This window comes from Canis lupus, chromosome 6 (genome assembly GCF_011100685.1).
Source record: "Canis lupus familiaris isolate Mischka breed German Shepherd chromosome 6, alternate assembly UU_Cfam_GSD_1.0, whole genome shotgun sequence".
Lineage (NCBI taxonomy): Eukaryota > Metazoa > Chordata > Mammalia > Carnivora > Canidae > Canis > Canis lupus.
In genome coordinates, this window is record NC_049227.1 from 77,750,265 (window position 1) to 77,758,023 (window position 7,759).

Consider the following 7,759-nt stretch of genomic DNA (forward strand, 5'->3'; position numbering starts at 1 on the left):
GTGAATGGGTGACGGGCACTGGGTGTTATTCTGTACGTTAGTAAATTGAACACCAATAAAAAATAAATTAAAAAAAAATAAAATAAAAATTCTAGAGATAATCACAGCACTTCCTCGGAGGCTACAGTGCACATAATTAACACATCCAGACCGGCTGTATGGACATTGGAGCGGATTCAGGTTAAACATGGAAGTAATATCTTCTTATTTTTCCAAGCTGCAGGTAAATACCTTCCACCTCCGCACTTCCACACGTTTATCCGGTGTGCTGTGTACTCTGGTGTTTGTTTAAGTGAAATCACCTCTGACAGACTGCGAGCCCTGGAGCGGAGGACCGCGCCTCTCTTACCCTTGATCCCCACCGCCAACAGTGCCTAGCACGCTGCGGGGGCCACCAAGTGTACCTGAATGAACGCTGGAAGAATGAATTGTTTTTACATAAACTTAGCCTATTTCTGGGCTATTTGTTCTTTATATCTTTGTGGTCGATGGGAATGCCGACCCAGAAGAAACCCCGAACTGGAAGATATCAAGGAAGACTATTTGACCACATTTTGGAAGCGGATAATTTTTGGCATTCTGTGAAAAGCAAGACAGTTTTAGTTGCAGGTTACTGGAAACTCACCCTGCCAAGGACTCGGGCAAGTCTACAGGTTATTTCGACTTGGGGGCGGGGGGGGTTCCAGAGTATTCCACAGGAGTTTTGGAAAATTCACCAGGGTGATCTGGATATGCATGAAAGGGGTGCAAGGGGGAACAGGGCAAAAGACCCACAAGGCAGATTTCTGTCTTAAGTGTTGTTGAAAATGTAAGAGGTACATATTTTGAACAGTAAGAGTAAGCTTTAAGTCAGGAGCCAAACCGGGAGGCTGAGCAGAGGAAGAGGTACCTATGGACAAGTGGGGAAGAACGAAGTTGCTGTCACAAGACCCCAGAGTCCCAGGCATGTGAAGGAATGATCTGTGTAAGTTGGACCCAAGTCTCCGTTTTCTTACCTGTACAGAGGGGTTAATAATCACACTTACCCTGCTCATCTGCAAGGCTGTTCATAAACCAAGCAGCGTCATCCATATGAATGCACCTGGCAGGTAGGAGAGTAGTGAGCAAATGGTAATGAATATGGATGGAACTTGAAAAGTGGATTTTGGTATTAAGGTCAGCTAAAAGGAAGAGTAGGACATCCTAAGAGGTGACACATAGCACAAGCTATGGAGGTAAAAAGTTACATGAGAGAGTGACAATTCCGGCCTAATCGGAGCATGCTATGTAATGAGAACATGTTTACACTATAGGTCATTTGCTCTTTAGCTGAAATTCAAATTTAATTGTGCATTCTGCATTTCTTTTTGCTAAATCTTGCAACCTTATCCAAGGTCCTCATTTCTGCTGTTACAGTCCATCTCCTATCTCAAGGGCCAAATGCTATTTCTTCCCCTGGGTTTTCTGTTTCTCCTGGTTATGAGGTATTTTCTTCAGTGAGGTGGGGAGATTGGGGAAAGAGCTGGATCATTTAGAGTTTAAGAGTTTAGACTCTGGTATCAATCATCTCTCCTGTTGACCATATATGTGATCCAGGTTTTTAAAAAATCTCTCTGAGCCCCAGTTTTCTCTTCTGTATAAGAAAAGTACTTACTCCATGGGATTGTTTTGGATTCGATAAACTATAGACAGTGCTTGGCATGCTTTTGCTGCAAAGGCTCAATTATCCATCCATCCGTCCATCCATCCAACCATCCATCCATCCAACCATCCATGCAACCATCCATATAACCATCCAGCCATCCATCCAACCATCCATCCGACCATACAACCATCCGTCCATCCATCCATCCAACCATACAACCATCCGTCCATCCATCCATCCATTTTTTAGTACATACTATATGGAAGGCATCCTACACACAGAAATGAAAAGAACCCATGAGTGCCAATGGCAGATGAAAAGAGAAAAAAATGTAGAGAGAAGTAAAGGGTTATGTCTTGGGGCATTGACCACCATATCCATTAGGAATGCTGCCAGTATTGTAATTCTCAACTAACATTAGCTGAAACAAATATAGGTCTGTTTTTGTTTTTCATATAACAATAAATTTGAGGTAGGTAATCACTAGTATTAGTTCAGCAGCTTAATGATAACACCAACAAAATCCTTCGTGTCCTTTTACTCTGCTATGCTTAGCCTGTTGGCTTTTTGTCCTTGCACTTGTGACGTCTTGGATATGACGTGGCCATGGTAGCTTCTCACAGCTAGGAAATATCTAGGACATAGTGGTTTCTCACATTCTCTGCCCAATTTCTAGTCCTTAGCATAGGGCATGGAACAGTAAGAACAGACCCACTTATCTACTTCTTTGCTCACTCAGAGGGTACATTTTACCCCAAAGAAGATTCGATGGACTTGCCTCTCAGTAGGGAGTGCTCCTGTTGGGCAGACATCCTGTCAGGACCCCTTTGACGCAGAGGCCTCCTTGCTACACGGTCACACAATGGCCTGGTCCAATCAGCTGCAGCTGGGGTGTCAGGGTAGGGTTCACTGCAAGGGTACTGCCTTGGCCATGGGAGTTCATATGAAAGAGAACCAAGCCCTCTGGGATTCTTTCCTTACAATGTAGCTGCGTGTATGGTGGGGTCCTGACATCTGAGTCTTGAGAAGTTCCTCCTACAACTCTTGCCCAGGGGAGTGAGGCACATTAGTAGGAAAAGCATTCATAAGAAAGAAAGGAATGCTGATCATGGGAGGCTACGAGCACTACTTAATCAGACACGGAGCTGTCTATTCTTTGCATTGAACAGATTTTTTTGTTTTTGAACACTCCCCATGTACCAGGTGCTTGGGGTATAGCAGTGATTTTTAAAAGACAAAATCCACCTGCATATGCACACACGCAGACACACGCACACACATACAGAGCAGCCCTTCCTCTGCTCCCTTCTGCCCTGCTCTGTGCTCCGGGAGACTGCCTCACCTTGGCTGCCTTGACTTCCAGCTTTTGGTGGATTCCACCAGCGGAAGGTACAGCAAGAGACTGGAAGCTGAGAGGTGAGAGACATCAGGGTGTTTCTTCCTCTCACTCCCAGGATTGGCCCATGGATTCTGGTCACGCTGCCTCCCTCTGGACCACAAGCTCCTGCGAAGCAACACACCCACCCAGCGGCCCCGGCTCTGACTAGTGTCCATAATACTTTTCTCCTTGTGTGATAACATCTTCCTGTCACTGCCAGTCTATGGATCTTTCAGTATTCCTCGCTAGGTAACCCTTCTCGTTCTGGATTTCCTAACTCAGGTCTCTTGAACCATTGGAATTGCAGTGTTTCCTTCTAGGATCCTGGTTCAAGGCTGGCTACACAGCTTGTGGGGCCCAGTGTGAAACAAAAACGAGGGGCTCTTTATCAAAAAGCAGTGTTATTAAACATATTAAAATATACATTTTTTTCCTTTAAAAGTATTTTATGACTTCTGTATTGAGGTAATCATGATACATGAGTAACAGCATAAACTTACATGTTGAAAAATAACATTTCTGGTGTCATAATTTTATATAATACAATAAATAATATATCAATGTGACATCTTGATGGATCATATGATTTCTTCTGGCTCACTTTTCTGCAAATCAGTTTATTAGGTCATGAAAATGTACACGTTTAGCAGCCTCATTTCAAGAAATGAAATTGAAGAAACATCAATCACTGTTGGCAAATGCAAGACTGGAAATAATGTTTGAACATTTTTAATTTTGAGAAGGGCCTTTCTGCTGATACAGCTATTACTGGAGCTGTTAAAGGTATTTTATAGGTTGTGACAACACTGAGATAAATTTTAAGCAAATTATTTTGAAATATAAGTATAATTGCATTTAGAGATGATGATTTTTATGAAACAATTTTTCCAAAAAGGTTTAACTCTTTAGACAGAAATGAGTTCTGTGGGAACCTACATTTAATTTTAAGTTTCATTTACACAATGGTATTTCAGTGTTTCCTCTTTCTTTAAGTTATGGAGCTTGTATAAAAAAACTTAAAGTGACTTCATGGTTTATACATAATTCAAGATGCCTGTTTATGTACTCTACCACTGTATCTTCAACTAGAAGGAAAAATTAATTTTAAAATTATCTTCCTTGTTAATAATTGGTTCACCTGAAACTTCATATAAAAATGGTGTTCTTTTCTGTCAGGTGCAACAATCTTTACATTTAATTTATATTTCTAAGCTTGTGAATACACATTTCTGGTAATTGCAGCACTTTTCCAAACCAGGGATTCCAAACTCTGTAGAATTATAACAATTCCTTGGTATGGCTCCTCATTACAGTTTTAATGTCTATGCTTTTATCTTGTAATTATTTGCCAATGAAGTTTACTGTCTGAGCACCAGCAATTTCTGTCCTGGCAGTTTGGCCGAAGCATTATTTGCGCAGTCTTAAGAACAAGCTGCATGGATGGAGGGACCAGCCGGCCTCGCAGCAGGTCCCCCCTGGTTGCTCTGCGTAGAATCTCCCTACAGCTGTGGCTACTGCTGATGGTGCTGATGTCACTGTCACTGCCGTGGATTAATGAGCCTCACCTTGTCCCTAGACACCGCCCGAGGTCCCCAAAGCCCCTGGAGCACCCCATGGTGTACACACATCGAGTGGCCAGGCCAACAGTGTGCACGGACATTGTTGCTGGACCACAGCGGCGCCCACGTACCGTTGTCCAGAATGTCTCCCCTGCTCATCTCCCCCTCCGTGTATTCCCCGCTGACGCACTGGACTTACTTACAGGGCACAAGTTCAAGGATAAAAGCATTGTGAATTTTGAGACTGCACAGCAGAGGATTAAACTAAGCACAGACATCTTCTGAGGACGGGTTCCTCTTTCTACTGCCCGGGTCTCATCCCCACGAAGCCAGCCCTGGTCTCACAGGTACAGTTCATGAAATTTATATTCTAGTAGAAAACACCAGAAATGAAAAAAGTAGACAAGGAAATGGACACTGAAACACTAGTAGTGATAAGGAATTATTATAGGAAATAAAGCAGGGCAGAGAGACAGTGTCGGGGGTGGGGTACATCTCCTCTAACTAGGATGGTCAGGTACGGTCTCCCTGATGAGATGACATTTTTTTTTTTTTTAAGATTTCATTTATTTATTCATGAGAGAGACAGAGAGAGAGGCAGAGGGAGAAGCAGGCTCCACGCAGGGAGCCCGATAGGGGACTCGATCCCGGGACCCCAGCATCATGCCCTGGGCCAAGGGCAGGCGCTAAACCACTGGGCCACCCAGGGGTCCTGATGAGACGACATTTAAGGAAAGATCGGAATGAACTGAGAGAGGGGACCTTGGTAAGGACGGGGAGCAGAGCATTCCCAGCAGAGGGAAGAGCAGCAGCCAGTCTCCCCCACGGGGACGTGCTCGCAGAGTTCCAGCAAAAGCAGGAAGGGTAGTGTGCGGGGGGGAAGCCAGCGAGAAGAAGTCGGAGACGTAAATGGGACCCGGCTGGCCTTGGGGCCTTGTGAGAGGTGGGAAGCCAGCCAACAAGCCAAGGGCAGACGGGCTGGGGGGCGGGCGTGTAGGGGTGCATGAAGTTCCCCGGCCACCTCACTGCCACCCCACTCCGCTCGTTACCCTACGCGTTGCCTCCCCCACATCCATCCCCGCTTCTTCGAAGATTTCTCTCCCCTCCAAGGCCCTCCTCAATGCCCTTCTCTTTGCTTGCGTGCTCTCCGCTTTTCTCCGGATAGACTCCTCATCCTTGTGGGGTCAACAAACTTGACCTTCTCTGGGAGCTCACACCTCATTCCGAGAAGCTCCCTCGTGATTCAGCTCCTTTCAGGTCTCCTCCGTGGCATTGGTTTCTACCCACACGATCTGTTTATTTACTCGGCTATAATATGTAGCTTTTGTTTATTTGTTTACTCACTTTTGGTGTCTCTCCCCAGCTGAAAGTTGAATCGTATGAGGACGGGGATTAGTGTCCTTGTTCCCCACTAGGAAGCAGCCCCCTCGCACACTCTAGTGATCACCGTTTGCCAAAATGAAGGAACCTCTCGTCTCTACTTTCGCCGCAGGACACATCTTGCAACTTGGCCATCCTGCTCCTTTGCCTTAAATTTTACGATTTCATTCTCAAGCCTGTCGTCTAACCAGTGTGCACTGAAGTTTCAAGTTTCAGCTACGTCCTGACCTTCACGAAGGGAAGGCTTTCGTGTTACGCACACGCACATGCACTTGCGCACTTCACCGAATCCAGCAGTGTGTCTTCCTTGTGTTTCCAGCACACTCTGCCTTCCTACCAAAGGACTCACCACATCGCGCCGTACGTATTTCTCGAGGTGTCTGTTTCCCCTTCGTGTTGTGAGGCCCTTCGGCGCAGGGGGAGTCCAGCTCAGTTCGGCAGTGCCGGCTCCTAGCGCTGTCCTAGCACGTGCAGGTGGCCCATATGTGTTTGGGAAATGAGTACAGACGCATCTCAAAAGCTTCTTTATGGCTGGGCTGCTTCTGTGATCAAATCAAACATCACCCAGACCCGCAGTTAAATCAGCATCATGTTATTTAACGGTTTTATGATGTTTAAATGAAATTTTAAATGCAATAATACACATTCATGCGCCTTTAGAGTCACTTTCCAATTTGCTCTCCATCCACACCCCACTCATAATCGCGAGTATATGGGATATTTGCAAAGCCTCAGGCCCAAAGAGATAAAGTGCTGACCCACAAAGATGCTGTGACCGACCAGCCAGCACTTACTGCAAGATGGAACAGACCTGGAGCAGGAATGGGAACAGCCAAAGGTGAAATGGGGCTCCGCTCACTGTCCGCTCCGAAACGAGACGGCCTAGTGATTTTTCCATTACAGGTGCACACAGTGAGGCCGGCCCGTACCTGGCCGGGCGGTAAGTATCCTTCGGCCGGCAGCCCAAACCTCAGGCCGACTCTGCCCCCGCCTGGCAGATGGAACGGGCCCATCACAAGGGCTTATTAAATTCATTAGAGATGAGGCTGCTGCTCGGGAGTGGTCATTTCGGAGCGGGGCTTGCAGCTCGCTTTAACCCTTCGCAGTAGGATGCTTGGTGACCCTCTGACAAAATCCCTCCCCGGTTGCTTCTCTGGGCCTCTCCCCACGTTTTATGAACCATCTTACTTGAACCTCAGGACGGCTCAGGGAGGTAGGTAGGCGTTGCGATCTCCGTTTTACAGACCAGGACTTTGGGCTTCCACTAGGTTCAATAGTTTGCATAGGAGGGGGCTTCGCCAGGGTTCAAGCTCTCACCTGTAGGAAAGTGTGTGCTGATATATGTGTCAAACCACTCAGGAACGACTGAGAGCGAATATCTGTGTCTGAACATAGACATTTGTACGTGAATATACATCATCTGAAAAAATACATGCCTTGCCTTGGCTTTATGACTTAAGTATTTTAAGTGTGAAATTTAAAAACTTAGGATCCCAGACACAAATCTTTAGCAGCTGAGAAGGAACCTCGTTGTCCTCAGTGAACAGAGGAGGATTAGATGGTCAGAGAGCCCTACTGGTACACCTAGAAGCATCCAGCATCCCTGGCGTCAGCCTGTTCAGTCCCGGAGGGGAATGTGCCAGGACGGGACTGTCCTATTGAATCCCCCTCTCCCAGTCCTCGGCTGTGATTAAAACCTGAGTCTGATTGGTCACGGTTTTTCCGTTTGTCCCCTTTTCTCATAAAACACCTTGACACCTAGTGTGAGGACAACATCCTTCCTCTGCACCCCGCCACCCCGTCCTAACACAGATGCGC

General features: G+C 46.2%; 1 long non-coding RNA gene across 2 annotated transcripts; it reads left to right on the forward strand.

The window, feature by feature from the left end:
• The first annotated feature begins 221 nt into the window (after nt 1–221).
• Nucleotides 222–7,372, forward strand: LOC111096464. 2 transcript variants are annotated; one of them, XR_005361466.1, is made up of 4 exons: nt 222–1,088; nt 3,619–3,785; nt 4,767–4,908; nt 5,925–7,372. It is a non-coding gene; the product is annotated as an uncharacterized LOC111096464 (long non-coding RNA). The 2 variants fall into 2 exon arrangements; XR_005361465.1 differs by having other exon boundaries at nt 222–964.
• The last annotated feature ends 387 nt before the right edge of the window (nt 7,373–7,759 follow it).